Source organism: Rattus rattus, chromosome 5, assembly GCF_011064425.1.
Source record: "Rattus rattus isolate New Zealand chromosome 5, Rrattus_CSIRO_v1, whole genome shotgun sequence".
In the NCBI taxonomy this organism is placed as follows: Eukaryota; Metazoa; Chordata; class Mammalia; order Rodentia; family Muridae; genus Rattus; species Rattus rattus.
This window is the reverse complement of record NC_046158.1, coordinates 93,311,656-93,329,152: the sequence shown is the minus strand read 5'-3', so window position 1 is coordinate 93,329,152 and position 17,497 is coordinate 93,311,656.

The window sequence follows — 17,497 nt, the reverse complement described above, 5'->3', positions numbered from 1 at the left end:
TCTATTTATTCTAAACTCTAATTTAACTTTGCAAGGGGTCTGCCATTTTAACAAAGAATGCTGGCCAAGAAAATGAATGTACTACATCCTGAGTTCAAAAAAGTATCAGATAATGGAAAGTATTAATATTTCCAAGGGGAATATTGGGTGTTCAGCTTAAGACAAGGTGATTTGGAATTCTTACGGTCAGGTGCATGTGAGTGAGAAGATAATATCCACAGATATAAAGGTTTGGTGGGCGCCTCTAGAGAACCTCTTTTTTTTTCTCCCAAACTAGATAGAATCTCATAGGACCAGAAACAGGGACAGTTTATTAGAAAAGAGTATACTTCTAAGAAATAATGGGACTTGAATTAGGGGGAGAGATATATGATACAAGTGACCCCATTTCACAAATAATGGTGTTTTCATGTTGCATGATGAGGGCTTTAGGTAATTTCCATACTGTGGGGTTCCTCACATATCCTGTTCCATGTGGGTTTGCATGTTATGTTATACCTCATATTTTTTACCATTTCCACCTAGGAATGTGTGTTTAACATTAAGAATCATAGGTCCCCTTCCGATACTTGGTTGTGTCTTCTGAGCCAATGCCTGAGGTTCAGTCAATCGGTGTCAGCATTAGCGGGGAGTTTTAGTCTTACTTACAAATGGGTTTTTCTCTTCTAATTTTTCAGCCTCTGTAGCAGGTCTTTGAGACCTCACTTCCTGCTCTATCCATGCTTTATGAATATCCTGAATCCATATGGACGTTCATTCTTCAGTCTGACTCTACACAGGCTGTTTTAGGACTCAAGACATAATAATGCCATTTGGAGAGAGGAAACCACGTGCATTTTTACTATTGATTTGGGGAAGATGTCATTCCAAAGAATTACTATTGCATTTTCCCCTACCACTCAAAATTTAGTTCAGCCTTTTAGCCTATTTAGTGGCTTAATTATGACATGTTGTAAATACAAGATTAGTACATCTGCCTCACTGAAGTTCACAGCAGGATTCATGTGTCCCACCATTCCACTTCCCAGACAAAGCTTTTCATCGTTATAACCAATGTCTATATGTAAAGTAAAATAAAATTCTAGCTCTGCTTCTCTCTCTCTCTCTCTCTCTCTCTCTCTCTCTCTCTCTCTCTCTCTCTCTCACACACACACACACACACACACACACACACACACACACACACACACACACACACACGGAAATTTAAAACTGAAAACAAGAGAAACCTAGGAGTATCTGTCTTTCTGCCTTCCCATGTGCTTGGAAAGAAGCTTCTTGCTTTATGAACTGTAGATGTGAGAGGGAGGACCCTTGGAGAGACTACAAAGGCTGGGCTAGCAATAAGGGCAGCCAAACAAATGAAGGCCAGTACCTGGGCAGTAAAGAAGAAGAGAAGAGAACCAGGCAGGAGGAATTAAATTTCTGTGAGAATTCTGCCAGTCCCCTAGAGCAACGGAGTCCTATAATGGCCACACTTTCAGGAAGCAAGGTAGTTGGGGAGGCTAATGACACACATGTCTACAAAGTTCTTATTTATTTCAAATGTATTACTAAGGGTGACACAGAGAGAGATGACTAGAATTCCACATCCGTAGCAATTGTGGTCCATGAATAAAAATAAGTGAAGGTCATTTAAAAATACTTTTTCTTCGTAGGAAAAAAGTTCTAGGAATGAAGAACTTATTTCTGCACACAGGCATCTCAGTCCTATCCAACAACCACCTGAATAGTTTGTTGAATTTAAATGAAGCAAGCATTACCGGATTAAAATAAAATTATTATGACCCATGAAACTTCATCCAAAGTATCTAATTGGCAAAGTCAGCCAGTACCGGACCCTGGGTTTATGAATGGTTCTATGTGCGCTGGTCATCTCATCTGCTGCTCTCAACCCACCATCGTTAGAGGCTTCACTTAACTTTTAGATGAACCTTGGGCATCTGTCTTTATCATCTAATCTTCCATTAAAAATTTTTAAAAATAAATACGTGTGTATGGGGTTTTGGAGGGTGATGGTGTTGAGTGAGATGTCACCCATATTCTGGGCATCTGAGTATGTGATCCCTATGTGATGACGTTGCTTAGGAGGTGTGACTTTGTGGGAGGAAATATGTCACTAGGGCAGACTTTGAGCTTTCAAATTCCATGCACGGTCTCCAGTGCATTTCCCCTGCTTCATGTTTGATTTGAAACATGAGCTCTCTTTTTCCAGCTTTGACTCTTATGTTTTCCTCTTGTTCCATGATTAAGGATCCTAAACCTCTGGAACTATAAGCCCCAAATAAACTCTTTTCCGAGGTGCCTGTCTGGGTGGTGTATCTAGTTGTCACTGGTTGACAATGAGCATCTTTCCTTTGCTTATCTTTTGAGGCAGAGTCTCTTACTGAAGCTGGGGCTTACCAACAGCTAGACAGGCTGGCCAAGGAGCTCTGCAGATGGAGTATCTCTCTTGTGTCTGCATTCAGCACCAGGGTCACTAGGTGGGCAAAACTAATGTAGGCTTCGTCATGGGTGCTAGGAATCCAAGTGTGGGTCCTTATGCTTCTGCAGCAGTCATTTTTACCTTCTCTTTAATGACTTTTCGTTTGGGAAATGTAAGTTCCACAGCAGTTACTTCTTGGGTATCTTACTTTTCAACCTGTTACTTGTTCAAGCAGTTGGTCCATTGCTCCATCTGTAACACGCACTGGTTTGGACCCATCTACTTCGCCACTTCTTCCAGGAAACCATGCAGGGTTCCCTAGCAAAAGTAACACCTCTTCCTTACACCTATGACTTATTTGGTGTGACTTCCACTTTCCTTCTCTTTTAGCACTATGAGCTTCTCTATATGAGAAGGACATACCCCCTCACATTCATTATTATACTCCCATGGTAACAAGAACCATGGCGGGTAGCAGTAGTGAGCCCCCTTACTTCCCCATGATTTAAAAAAGGATCTAATTTTGGGATGACATAATAATTTCAACTTTTATGTTTGATTTTTACAGTATTCATACGAGCGGCAATGTCCTCTTTATGCCAGGCACTGTGGTTAGAGCTTTGTTATTTCTGTTCTTCACACTCCTAAGAAGTGGGCGATATTAGATATTTATAATGAATTACTCAAGGGTTTGTACTAAGTGTTCTTGGCCACACTAGCCTCTGCTTGGTTTACATTGTTTTGATATATTTCCTGTATTAATTTTTATTTTAATATTTTAGATGTATTTATGTCTATGAGTGTTTTGTCTGCATGTGTAGATGTGCACCACACAGAAGTGTGTGTCAATGGAGGTCAAATGATGGCATCAGACACCTTGGATCTTGGGGTATGGTTATGATAGAGCAAAGTAAACCTACAGACCAAATACTCACCACCAACGAAACCCTTAATTCTTCAAGCCAGTCTCCAGCCCCACTGCATTTCCCTAGACTGTGACATTTAATCTATTTCCATTCTTGTGGACTTACCTAATTCTGCATATTTTATCTAAAGGGGATGTTGTGCATTTTTAAAAAGTCATTTAGCATAAAGTTTTCAACTTTTACTCATGGTAGAGCATGTATGACCAATTTATTCTCTTTTATTGCTTAAGGAAAGGTCAATATGGACACATTGTGATGGTTTATATTGGTTGTCAAATTGGTAGGATCTAGAATCACACAGGGAACCAGCCTGTTAATATATAGGGATTGGATTAATGGCAAATAGAAAAAAGGAAGTGAGATGAGCATGGACGAGCTTCTAGCTCTGCTTCCTGTCTAGGAATGCAGTGTGACCAACTGCCACAAGTGCCTGTGGCCATGCCTGCTCTCCCATAATGGGTGATACCTTCAAACGATGAGCCAAATCATCACTTCTTACCTCAAGCTGCTTTTATCAGGCATTTGGTTATTTCTATGAGAAAAGTGGCAAACACATGCACAATCTTTTATCCACTGATGGGCATCTGAGCTTCTGCCTTAATATTAGCACTGTTGGGAAAGTAGCAAGTAGAAAGCCATGCATCAGTGTGGATTCGGTTCTGGCCGTTCTGTCTTCTTCATTCTCTCAGTTTCAACCTATTTGTGACTTTTGATTTGGGGTGAAGTGCGTATAGACAACAGGTGTGGCTCATATTTTCTCTCAATTATACCAAACTGTCTCTTAGTTGGAAAGTTTTGTCTATTTGCATTTAAAATAATTGCTGATAACTACTAAGATTGGATATTTAATTACTTGATTTTTATGCGTCTTCTTGCAGTATATGGGCATTAACAAATAGAGCTATGATTAATTTCCAGAGAATGAACATTTATTCCTAAATAGAGTATCTTCATCCAAAATTTTTATTCTCAATAGAGTATACAACTCTAGCCCCCTTACTTTTTATGTTGCTAAAACAAATTGAATCTTTACAAAATCATCACTGATTAATAATTATCCTATTCATTTTCTTTTAAATCATAGGGAAGTAGAAACCTGTCACCAGCCCGAGCACATAATAATGATGGCTTTCATATTTGACTATTAGCTGGTCTGTGTCATTGGGTGTTTTTTTTTTTTCACATAGCTTTGAGTCACTGCCTATAGGACTTTCTTATTAGAAAAATTTACTTGTATTTAACCCTTAAAATATGTTGTTTATATGAAAATGTCTTAAATTTTCTTTTGTAGGGATATTGATAGACATGTAATTCCTAGTAAACTCTCTAATACATTTTCCTCGTGCTTCTGGGTCCTGTTTGTTCTTATGACATATTGACTGTCAACCCATGTTTGTTTGTTTGTTTGTTTTTAGCCACCACCATCCTCTAACTCTCTTTGTAGATCATGCTGGTCTCAAATTTACAGAGATTTGCCCTGCTTTGCCAACTGAGGACTGGGATTCAAGGCATGTGCCACCATGCCTGCCTTCCTTGACTGTCAATTTTGTTGAAGATTCCTCATATAGTTTTTTTTTTTCTTGTTGCCTCAAGATTCTCTTTGGCTTTTGAAAAACTGCTCTGATACAGATTTCTTTGAATTCATTTTCCATTGATTTTCCTTATACTAGCCATGAACACCAGCAAGGCAGACCATATCTGAGATGATTCATCCTTTGGCGTTTGCCTACAAAAATAAAGAGGAGTTTGGGAAAAAAATAAAAAGCTCAAGGAGCTGAGTTTGAGCCTCATTGTGGTTCATGTTGGGTTTCTTTATTAGCATTGGTAAAGGGCATACATTGGCATAGATTTCTTAATTGTGAATTATAGCTTCAGTACAGGGATAATAAAGAAGACTGATACAATATTTGAGGCAGGGACTGGGAAGCCTCAGTGCCGATTTTAGAGTGTGTGAGAATTTGTCTTTCAAGTTCACATAAGAGCAAAAAGTGGAAAGCTTCAGGGCAAGGGATCATTGGAAATCCTTTGTCTAAAATCCTTGAGATGTTTGCATCCAATTCTTCCTGACCTCGGGATGAGAATTACTACGACAGCCAAGGAGGTGGCGTTTAATGTCATAGTTTGAACATGACTCAACATTTTAAATTAAATGTACGGTTTAAGCCTTCTTATAAATTTCCTGGTTCCTTTGCCTCACAATATTGGATATATCTCTGTTTCCTTTGCTTTCATAGATCTAAATAATGAAAACCCTTTATAGTTCATCCAAAGCTCACTGACTCAGCCATGTGGCTATCACATTGAATGAGTAATTTCCAGGATGCTTCCTTTTTTTTTTTTATGCTGAGCTGCACGCCAAGGTAACTTTTAGACGGCACAATGGCATGGGTAATGAGCAATTATCCAGACTTGTGCTGGCTCCCTTATGGAGAAGTTGCTACAAACAATAGATCTGTAAAAGCAGGTACATTTTATTATAGGTGAATCATTCTTGTTGGAGAAGGTTCCCTTACTTTATATCCTCTCTTCACATTCTTATCTGCAAATGACTCAAATGCTTCTCCTTCTCCTGCCACCCCCCCTCCTCCTTTTCCTTTTCCTTCTCCTCCTGGTCTTAGAGAAATCTGTCAATAGAAACCCAAAGACAGCAGTAATTAAGTAATCTGGGCAATTAAGTAAAGAAACACAATATCTTGTTAGCGATGGGCATCCACTGTTGGGTGACATTTTGATAAACTGCTTCAATATACTGTATAGCATTTTGGTGTCTTTTCATTTTTTTAAAAGGTCACACTCCCTAAAAAGTAACACGGAGAAGGCCGATATTCAAAAGGTAAAGGGAAATTTAAACATGTAGCCAGCTGCACTTTTAGGTATATTCTCTTTTTTTTTTTTTTGTGTTAAGGGTTCTTTTTTAATGTATAAAATTATTTATTGTCAATAAATTTTTATTTAAGTGGTTGGTTTGATTTCTTTGCTGTCCATCCAGGCACTCTGAAAATAGCCCTAAAAGAGACAAAATGAAATTAATGATAAATTGTGATTCAGGGAAATATTAGGTATATTCTCTTTACCTTTCCACTCAAAATATCTTTGCCTTCTCATACCACATTTTTTTAGTTTCCATATTGCAGGAGTTCAGGATAGAGTCTTCTATTTATCTTCTCAAGCCGTATTTGTTCTTGATCAAAACTTCACTGTGTTTTCAGCAGAGACTGTAACAGCGGACTCTCTTGAGAAGACCTGTGTGGTGCTGGGTGTCTTGTTAAGGAGCATTATATAAACATATTATTTTCCTGCACCCTGGCATTGAGGCTTTTAAGCATATTCTTGAAGCCACAGTGAGATGCACACATCTGCTCATGGAAGAAAGTCACAGACAATTTCACCACAACTCGAGGCTACAGGTTTTTTGTTTGTTGGTTTGTTTTGTTTTTATGAAATGACCCACAAATGCCAGGGTGCTTTTGAAAATGCTTGGGTGCTTTAACAGAAGTCCAGATGAGATGAACAGAATCACAGGTCCTTATAGAAACAAGGTCACTGGGTAACTCTTGAGAGAATGTCTTTGCAAACAATTGTGCTTTTCCATAAACTGGTCTTCTCATCCTATGAGTAATGCTGAGCTCGATCTAGTGTGTCTTATACATAATTAAGACTCTCTAAGTTTCAGTTTAGTATGAAAACGATGTCTATTCCTAAGACAACTTTGAGACCAAAACTTAAAGACAAAATTACCAGCTTCCTAAATGACTCGCCTTTGACCCTTTATGTATCACGGTGCAAATGAGCTTCCTCTCTCTCCGGGGTCCTGCCTGACTACATGTATGGGAGGGGTGTGGCACCATCATCTTTTAATTTCAGGACAATTCTTCCTTTCAGTTGCCCCCTGTGGATTATGAAGTGCCGCAGTAACTTCTTTTTCAGTCCTGTTCCTGAAGTCTGAGACTTGAAGATCTGTGCGAGCACTGCATGGCCACGGGTGAACCGAGACAGTGGTCCCATTGTTCAGTCCCGAGACCACAAGCATTGACATGCAGTGCCATAGCTGCCTTTCCAAAGCCAGGCTGTACCTACTTATATTTCACCTAGTGCACAATCACTTAACTAAATATCAACATTTAGTTACACACGTTTTGTAGTTTACAGGCTTCAGACAGCAATATTCCCCATAGTAAAACAACTGATGATAGACTGGTCAGAAAAAGTTGAGGAAGTCAATAAGGCTGCAGTATATTTACATCAGATATCCTGTTCCATTGCATATGCCCTGAAACTCAATGAAAGACCAAAATCCCAACAGTCAATGTGACTCTCGTCTCTGTAAGGCTTCCATACATTTAATGCCTTCACTCATGTCAAACAATGCCCATCACACGTATGATTTATTTAAAGTGAGAGCTTATTAAACTTACTCATTGGTCCAGCATTTCAAACCTGTTTTTGCCGGCCCTGCCTCTGACCATCTCTCCTTCTCTCCTACACTGGCTCTGACACACTGAGCATCCTATCAGCTTGGTTCAGGGAATTTGCCATTTCTCTGGCCACTCCTCCTGTCCATGGGTCTTTCACCAACTCTGTTTGCTACAGTCTGTTCTCTGGCTTTCCTGTTTGTTCTGGATATCCAATGGGAGTGGTGCATCCTTGTTCTTGCTGATGCAACAAAACCTAGATTTTGTACTAAGCTGCAGTTTCTGGATTTTCCTACTCTTGAGCATTTACTGCTGATGGATTTTTTTGGGGGGTACATTTGCCAGCTTTCCCTGAGCAAACAATTCTAGAATCTGTTATTTCATCTCTGTCTGATGGGTAGCCACTATGAGTAGTGACAGCAAAGAAACAAGAATTATTGATTAAATGTGAATGTAGCGGCAGTTTTCCACAGTCCTTAATGGGTTTTCATTGAATTCTGAGAAGCACACAAGGAATGAAGAGACTGGTAGCTCATATTGATGGTGAGGTAGAAAAGTTATTATGTACTGAGTAGCTACAGAGGGCTGAACATTTTATTTTCCTCATGGCCAGAAAAAAAAAGATTCTTACGTTTAAGAGAAGGAAAACTGAACATATATACAATGGTGAAACTAGACATAAAAGAGATAAGTTTTAGAGCAAAGGAATAGAAGCATTTTATTATTTATTTATTTATTTATTTATTTATTTAACACTCCAGATTTTATTCCCCTCACAGTCCACCCTCCAACTGTTTCATATCACATACCTTCCTCATCCCAGTCTCCACAAGGATGTCCCTACCCCAACCACCCCACCAGACATCTAAACTTCCTGGGGCCTCCAGTCTCTTGAGGGTTAGGTGGATCTTCTCTGACTGAACCCAGACCCAGGAGTCCTCTGCTGTATGTGTATTGGGGTGCCTCATCTCAGTTGCTGTATGCTGCCTGGTTGGTGATCCAGTGTCTGAGAGATCTCGAGGTGTGGGGTGCAGGCTAATTGAGACTGCCGGTCCTCTGAAAAGGTTGCCCTCCTCTTCAGCTTCCTCCAGCTTTTTCCTAATTCAACCAGAGGGGTCAGCAGCTTCTGTTCATTGGTTGGGTGCACATATCTGCATCTGATTTTCAACTGCCTGTTGGGTCTTTTGGAGGGCAGTCATGATAGGTCCCTTTTTGTGAGCACCCTATAGCCTCTATAATGGCGTCAGGCCTTGGGGACTCCTCTTGAGCTGGATCCCACTTTGGGCCTGTTGCTGGACTTTCTTTTCCTCAGGCTCTTCTCCATTTCCATCCCTGAATTTCTTTCAGACAGGAAGAATTATGGGTCAGAGATTTGGCTGGGGGATAGCAACCCCATCTCTCATTTGATGCCCTGCCTTCCTGCTGAAGGTGATTCAGTAAGTTCCCTCTCCCTACTTCATCTATAGTCCCCCCCACCCCCCTCCACCTTTGAGTCCTGAGAGTCTCTCACCTCCCAGGTCTCTGGTACATTCTGGAGGGTCTTCCCAACCTTCTTCCTCTAGAGGTCACCTGTTTCCATTCATTCTGCTGACCCTCAGGGCTTCAGTCCTTTTCCCCGACCCAATACCAGATCATGGTCCCCTCCTCCTCAACTCCCATCCCCTGTCCCTCCCTCTCTCTGCCCTTGTGCTTACTTTCTTCTCCCTCCCAAGTGTGACAAAGGTGTCCTCACTTGGGCCTTTCAGCTTGTTGACCTTTTTGAGTTCTGTGGACTGTATCTTGGGTATTCTGTACTTTTTTGTTTTTGGTTAATATTCACTTATTACTGAGAACACACCATGCATCTTCTTTTGGGTCTGAGTTAACCTCACTCAGGATGACATTTCTAGCATATTATTCTCTTCCAAAGCAACAGGTATGAGACACTAAGAGAAGGTGAATGGTCAATGGGCCATGAACATTGATTCAACATCAAAACACAGAGTAGTAGAGCAAGTTCAGAAATCACAGACTTGGAGACTGAAATATTTGAATTTTAGCACAGCAAACATGAAGGACACAGCTCTTGGGTTTATTGTTTCTTCTCTGCCCTTCTTTTTGTTTGTTATTTTTTTTTGTTGTTCTGTGGTTTCTCAGGGTTTTTTGTTTTGGTTTTTTTTAAACATGGAAGGACCCCCCAAAACATCTTTAAATAAATACGTTGGCAAGGTAGGTTATGTGATATATCTGAAATATGGACAATAATATAGATTCGCTCACTCATATACTTTTAAACAGCCTGTCTTGCTGTGCCAAAATAAATCTTATTTACAAAGTAACACATTTAACTTTCTAGGAGATATTATTCCTATCATATGTAAAGATCTTAGTTGCCTCTTTGCTTGCTTCCTTCTAAATATTAAAAGCTTATGATTTCTCAGGACGTTAATTTACCATACCATTTCTCAGTAGTTTTATTTTTTTACATTGTTTGAAGAGAATGTATCTTCTTGCTAAACTTTTCTGTATGGTATAGAAAATGTTACCTACTGCTTGGATAATGCCCTAATAATTTCGGTGGATTTCTTTGGATATAAAAATGGATTTGCAGTAAGGGCAAATAGTACCTTCGTATGTATCCAGGCTGCATTCCAATCGAGCCCATCCCATTAGACATTTATAGGTGTCTACCACAGTTACACAGCTGAAACGGTCAGCCATAAAGATGGCCATGGGAAAGCTGGCTTAGCTTCCATCCAGTTTTACTTGCAAAGCATCTGGTTACAGGAACAGAACCCTGTGAGATGAAATTCCCTCCAACATGAACATGCTAACGCGACCCCTCTGGCAGTAGCACTGCAGCTCTTCTCAAATGTTTTTTTCTGAGATCCCAATGACAGATTTGGTATGGGGTCAGCATGTTAGAAAGCTGAACAACTGTCTGATTTCCAGCTCACGATGGTGGATGATGTATCAAGACAGGAAAGGGTGGGTTCTTTCTCATTTGCTTTGGAGTTATTGATAGAATAAATAGAAGCTTTTATGCAGTCTTCAAAAACCCAGTTTACCACTGAGAATCTTTAAGGATATAAGTTTTAAATGCATGTTCACTGTGTATATGAATATATATTTTAAGGTATTTTTAATGTTCTACCTCTCACTAGACATGGGCAAAGCATTCTTGCAAAGCTGACTTAAGACACAGGAGCAAAACCTTATTCTTGGGAGAGCAAGGTGGAAAGTATACTTCATGGAATGTCCTGCTCAGACAGCTTCTGAGAGAAAATATACACTTTGCAGGATTTCATCAAGTTCTCTTACTTTTCCATATGTTAGAAATCTCAAATACAAATAATAACATATTGGTGAAGAAAATGTAACAACTGCCAGGTCTACATTATGGATTAAAGAGAACTAAAGTTGAATTTCTATTTCTGACATAATAACACATTGAATGCAGACTGACACTATACCAGTAGGTTTGAATTAGTTCATCCAGATATGTCCTACTTCTTTCTTCTCTCATTATGGAGACCCCTAACAAACCCTTTCAACCCTAATAGGTATAAATTCTCTATTCTAAAATGAGAATCAAAATAATCTACAACTTCATATCCTTACATGGACTCAACAGAATATTTCAAACCATAATCTTTGGAAATTTGAAATCCATATTGTTTCACTGTTCTTCAAACACACACTGTTCTTGCTTTTATTGTTTTGTCTTCTCTTATGTCTTCTCCTTTGCTCTCTTCCTCTCATAATTTTAATAATTTAACTATTTAATCCTCCATGCTTTGAAGACCACAGGATCTTTAGGCATGGCCCATGAATTCTTGCACACACCTTTAGCCAGTCATTATTACAAGATGGCTTTATTTAGTGTGATGTATAGATGGAATATAAATAGGCAAGTGCATAAGCTTACAAGTACCATAATGTGAATGCATACGGATCAGTAACATATATAAAATGACACAGTGCCTTTTGAGATGCTGAAAATATGGCTATGAAATACAAAGGACTTGTGGAATTCTTTCTGTAGCAGGAAGTATGAGAACCATTAATCATGTTATAACTTAAAAGATAGAAATGTGTAGCAAGCAGAAAGAATTCAGTTCAGGTCTGCTGGCCCAAATACAATGGGCTGAATAGCAAAGCCTTGAGATTTCTTAGATGCATAATGTTCTCACAAATGGCCCATGCTATGCTAATAAAACTATTGTGACTAGGGGCTTTTGCAGTGGAAACTGACAGATGAGGCAGAGTTAAGTACTTTTTCAGACAAGCTACTACAGTAAATCATTAAGGCACACAAACAATCATCCTTCATCAGCCTGCAATTTGTTTCATAGCGATTGCAAATCGAAAACAATGTAAACAAACAAATCGACAACTAATGAACATCCCCCCACTGCTCACTGGAAATAGATCTACAACTTTACAAGAACACTTTATCCAACACATTGTCAACTCATTGTAAACACATCTACAACTCATAAACAACTCATTACCCAGGATGTTGTCACCTCGTTGCAATTAAAGCCGAATGCTAACTGTACTGTATATTCCTGCACTGAATCAGATTATAGTCCTGGAAAGAAGACTGAGGAGAGCCAGTTCAACAATGAGAAGGCTTACTCCGCACCCCCCCCCCAACACTTGGACTTTTAAAATCATCTCATCAGGCTCCTATAGAAATTGTACTGCATTTTAAGCCTTTCCTCAGGTAGCCCACATTTTCCACTCACACAGGAAGGCAGCAGTTTCTCAACACGAGTCTCTTTCATAGAGGAAAGGAAAATGTGTAAAGTATTCCCCAAGTGGTAGTAAAACTCACAGCTTTTACTGTAATGGCTTTGTGTGAACTGCATTTAGCGTCCTTACCTGGTATATAATCTTTTGGTTGGGACTGGTGTTTTTTTAATGCTCGACTGGATGATTATTTTTGGAAAGTAAACTTGAACTTATGAATGTCACCACAATTTTCTTGTAATGATAACTTTACCTAAGGATTTAAGTGGGTTTATTCAGCAATCCGATATACATAATCCTTATAGAAGTGCTGCTAGGCTATGTGTGTGTGCATATGGAGAGCACACACAAGATGTGTACACAACACATAAAGAGATCTTTCAGCAGCATTTGACACATTATACAAAAAAAGTATGTTTATCGGAGCAGGGTGCTATTATGTAGTAATTTAATTCCTAATTCCGGCCAAACTTCAGCTTTCTTGGTTAATCTGTGTGAAAGATGGAAGGATATGAATTATAATTTCACAAAATGAAAAGATTTTACAGATTCAAGATATAATCTAATGTACACAGTTATAGCTTAATGTATTTATAAGATCAATCACATTGTACAAATCTTGCCAATCAATAGAAAAATGGAGATGACTTAGAGAGGAAGGACAAATAAAAATTAAAAGCTATGGATTCTGTCCAGCTCTGGTTCTAAAGGATTTTCAAACTTTTAACTTTACAAAAAACTTTTATTTACATTTATTTATTTTGTGTATGTGTTCATATGTGTGTATTCATGTGTATGTTTGTGTTCATGTGTTCATGAGTATGTGTGTACACATACTCATCTTACAGGATCAGAAGATATCCTACAGAAGTCAGCTTTCTCCATCTGTATTGGTACAAGGATCAAATTTAGATCATTAGTCCTGGTTGCAAATTTATTTTTGTAGACATCTTGCTGACCCCACAACAACTCTAAAAGACTGTATCCAAAGAGTTAATTATAGATTTCTTCTTGAGAGATTAGAAAGATGATCTTTGAGCTTTAGTCTAAACTTTCTAAGTACCTAAGTTCTCAGTATCTTCAATTCATCTAGTACTAGAGTGATTTGAAGAGATAGAATGTTTTAAAATAAGTATTTTCTACAGAAACACTGGGATGCGTCAAGGCTTTGAGTTCAGGTAACTGAAATTAAATGGGTTTGTTTCCTTTGAGCTATGTTTATATCTTCTCTGAGCCCTAGTTTCAGTGTCTATATTATGAGACTAGAGGTTTGATGTGAGGATTAGAGTTGAAAGCACCTTTATTTCATGGTGCTGAGAGAGTGTTTAATAAATGATGGTGCTGATGATGGATGATGATGATGATGGAGGCGACGACAACGACAACAATGACGATAACAATGACAGTGACGATGACCACAACAAACATCAAGGAGGACAACAACAGCAAACTTGCTATCTTAGAAATCTCAGGGCAGCCAATAAGAACATGTTTTTGTTCATCCGTATGTCATGTCCTACTGTCCTTTCTTCCACTGGAGATAAGTCGCACTATTGTATGTTAATGTCTCCTTGGGAAAACATTTTAGTAGAGAACCATGTACTTTTATTTCTCTCTTCTGTGGAATGTGTCCTGTTGTAGGCTGATCCTTCAAAGTTAATAATACTGATTACATTTATAATGTAAAAGACTCTTGAATTCTTCCTATGCACATATGTTCCAAGAAAAGATACTAAACTCACTTAAAGGAAGGTAGATGGTTATGATGTAAAGTGGACCAAGAATTAAAAGATGAGTCAGTTTTAGTAAGTAAACGTTTGTGCTTCAACAACTCACTTAACTTGATACAGTAAATTGAGCTTTTTTAAAAATTTATGTAGTCACCTTCCCATGTCCATTCCAAATTATTTACAAATTATGTAGTCATTCCGCAAATATTTACTGATCATGTCCAGTGTGTTAGGACAGCCATTGTAAGCAGAGACTGACTGACATGTTCCTTTCCTCATGGGGACTGATAAGTCAGTAGATAAGACACAGCGAGTAAAAATTAATATAATATCAAGTAAAAATTACATGAAAACTAAGCAAGTCAGAGGTTAGAGAGCAGGAAATGTCTGGCTAATTTACATAGAATGGCAACGGAGGTAGTATTTTCTTTTAACGTGAATTAAATAGCAAAGATGCCATTCATTTCTATAGTAGGGTCAATTATTATAGAAATGTAAGGAGTTCAAATGTTTCATCTTTCTCTTTAAAAGATATTTAATTTTTAATTATGTATTTATTGTTGTATTTGTGTCCACGTATGGGTATGTGCACATGAGTGCAGTGCCTAAAGAAGAGGGCATCAGATCTACTAGAGTAGAATTAGATGGGTTCCAGGAACTACGTTTGTGCCATTTTCAAAGAACAGTGTGTGGATATGGCTATATAGGCAGGCACCAGTAATGAAAGTTTAATAAATAATCTTTTGTGTCATACCCTGGTAGCAGGGACTGATGTCCTTGAGACCGTGTGCCATTTGCAAGCATTGAACTTGATTTTCTGAAGCTACAGCATTTTACTTCCGAAGGACCGTTGACCTAAGCAGGCACTTGATTGGTTGCTGCTATCAGCTCCTGACTCTACTACCGCAAAACCAAAAGTCCATCCAATTATTCTCACCCAAAGCAAACTCCCTTGAGATTGTTACTGGCCTGCTACTCATCCTCAGGTAGGCTGATGTTTCATCTGTGAAGAACAATTGTTCTCTGAAATATCGTCGTAGAAAGATGGTCTTGTTCCCACAGATGGCATTTCTAACCACTATGAAGGGTATATTCATGAAAGTAAATAGCAGAAAAAATGTATATAAACCTGATGTATTTGTTACCTTTCTCTGGGCTGTAATCAAATATCTGGCAAGAAGTAAAATAAAGGAAGAAAGGTTCATTCTTGGCTTATAGTTCTAGTAATACAGTAGACCATGACCAGGAAGGCAGAGTCCTGAAATCAGCTCCTATTCATCACAGTGGAAAGCTAATTGCCCACATCTCAGTTGGAGCAAGAGATGGAGAGGGGAATGCAAGCACCCATCTGGCCGTCCTCTTTCCCCCTTTTATTCATCCTTGGATTCCAATCCATAGAATTACGTCATTACATTCAAGTTGGGTCTTCTGTCTTCAGTTAATCATCTCTGGAAAGAACCTCACAGAGAGGCCAGGGAGTGCGTCTCCTAGTGGATTCCAGTCCAATGACATTGATAAAGGTTAGCTGCCACGTGAAAAGATGCTCCCTAGTGCTTACCGAGCACTAAGTGTCCTTCAACACCCCACTCAGTATCCATTCAGTAGTGCATTTGCAAAGCACTCTTCTGAAGAAGGCCTCCCGTTATGATGACCGTTTAAAGGAAGCAGAGGCATAGAGAGGCTATCTCCCACTCGCTTTGTGCAAGCACTGATAACAAGGCTACAGTGGTTGGGCCATGGTTTGAACTTAGGCATGCCAAGAACGAATTTACAAACTGAAGTTTAGTCCTACCACTGCTGTGTTCCAACACAATAAATCAAAGGTTATAGCAACTTACAGCAAGCCATAAAAACATTCTGTTGGAGCAGACTCCCACTGATAGTGACATAAAGTGAATTGCTTAAACGAGAGGCAAATTAAGGTGTGGAAGCTTATTTACCTTCCAGGTCTCTGTGTGCTAATCTCAACTATTTTTTAAATGATCGAACTCCTCACATCTGCATAAGCCTTGGAGTTTTTAACTCCCAAATGGTCTTTAACTGATCTGTCCTCTCCATATCCAACCAGGTCAGAGTCTTTGGGTGGCGTTACAGAGGCAAATGCCCTAATGTAAGTGGAATAGACTGAGGAGTGTGTGAACGAAAAGGACAACATGGCCATATCTCAGCAAGACAATAATATTATATCTTCTATGTGGAGTGAGAATTTCGGGGAGGGGAATATGTCCTGTATTACCTACTGCTCAATTCTTTATCATTTTCTCCCTTGCACCATCCATTATTTTGAGGGGGGAGGTGTTCCTCACACAAGATTGTTCTTGAAGCATATCAAATTTCCAGATGAAATATTTGCTTAGAATGTGCTAATATCTTTCATGTGTAAGGAAAGGACGTAGGCACATTGTGCTATGAATATCAAGCATTTAGGACACAGAGTTGTGAGGAAGTGAGTCCTGTAAACTTTATCCAAGCAGGATGTTGTATGTAACCTCAGGTCGTGTCTTATCTGCTCCCAAGCAAATGGGGTCAGAGATGATTTAGAATCCAAAAGGAAGCAAAACCCACGATCCTCTATAAAAACAGACGTAAACGATTTTAACAAATGTTCTCTTTTATTTTCCTTCCCTGTGACATTTTATTTTATTTGTGAGATCTGAGCTTCCCAGGAATGTGCATCCTTTCACTGAATCATGCTGCTCATAAACCAGAGAGAAAGCCTAGAGTTTGAAGCTTACAATATCATTGATATTTAATGTCATATTGTTCCTGGAAGCAACAGGAGAGGAAACTCTCCATAAACCCTTGTCAGTCTTACTCTGCCAATATGGAGCTAACCAAGCCAATGAAAGTTCAGACTATACATTGTGCTTAAAACAAATGAATTCTGCCAACTCCCACACCATCTGGCTGTTTTTCTCCTTCACTTTGTCATAACTCATCCTGTTCTCTCCTTCTGTACTTTCTCTACCCTTCTGCTGCACAGTCTCATCTGAATTTGCCTATTTGGCACTGTGATGAGACTAGCTCAGACCTTTCCTCTCTGTCTTGGCTGACATGGGGTAAATTCCAGATAACTAGGAGTGGTTGAAATATGTATGCACAGAAATTTTATATGAACATCTGCTGAGCAAATGGAGAAGCTTTCTAACACATACCTAAACTCCATTTGATCGAGATAGATTTTGTTTTTCTTTTATCTTCCTATGTAAGATTACAGCTTATGGCCTTTTAAAAAAATTTATAGCACTGTCCGTACACTGAAAAATACCT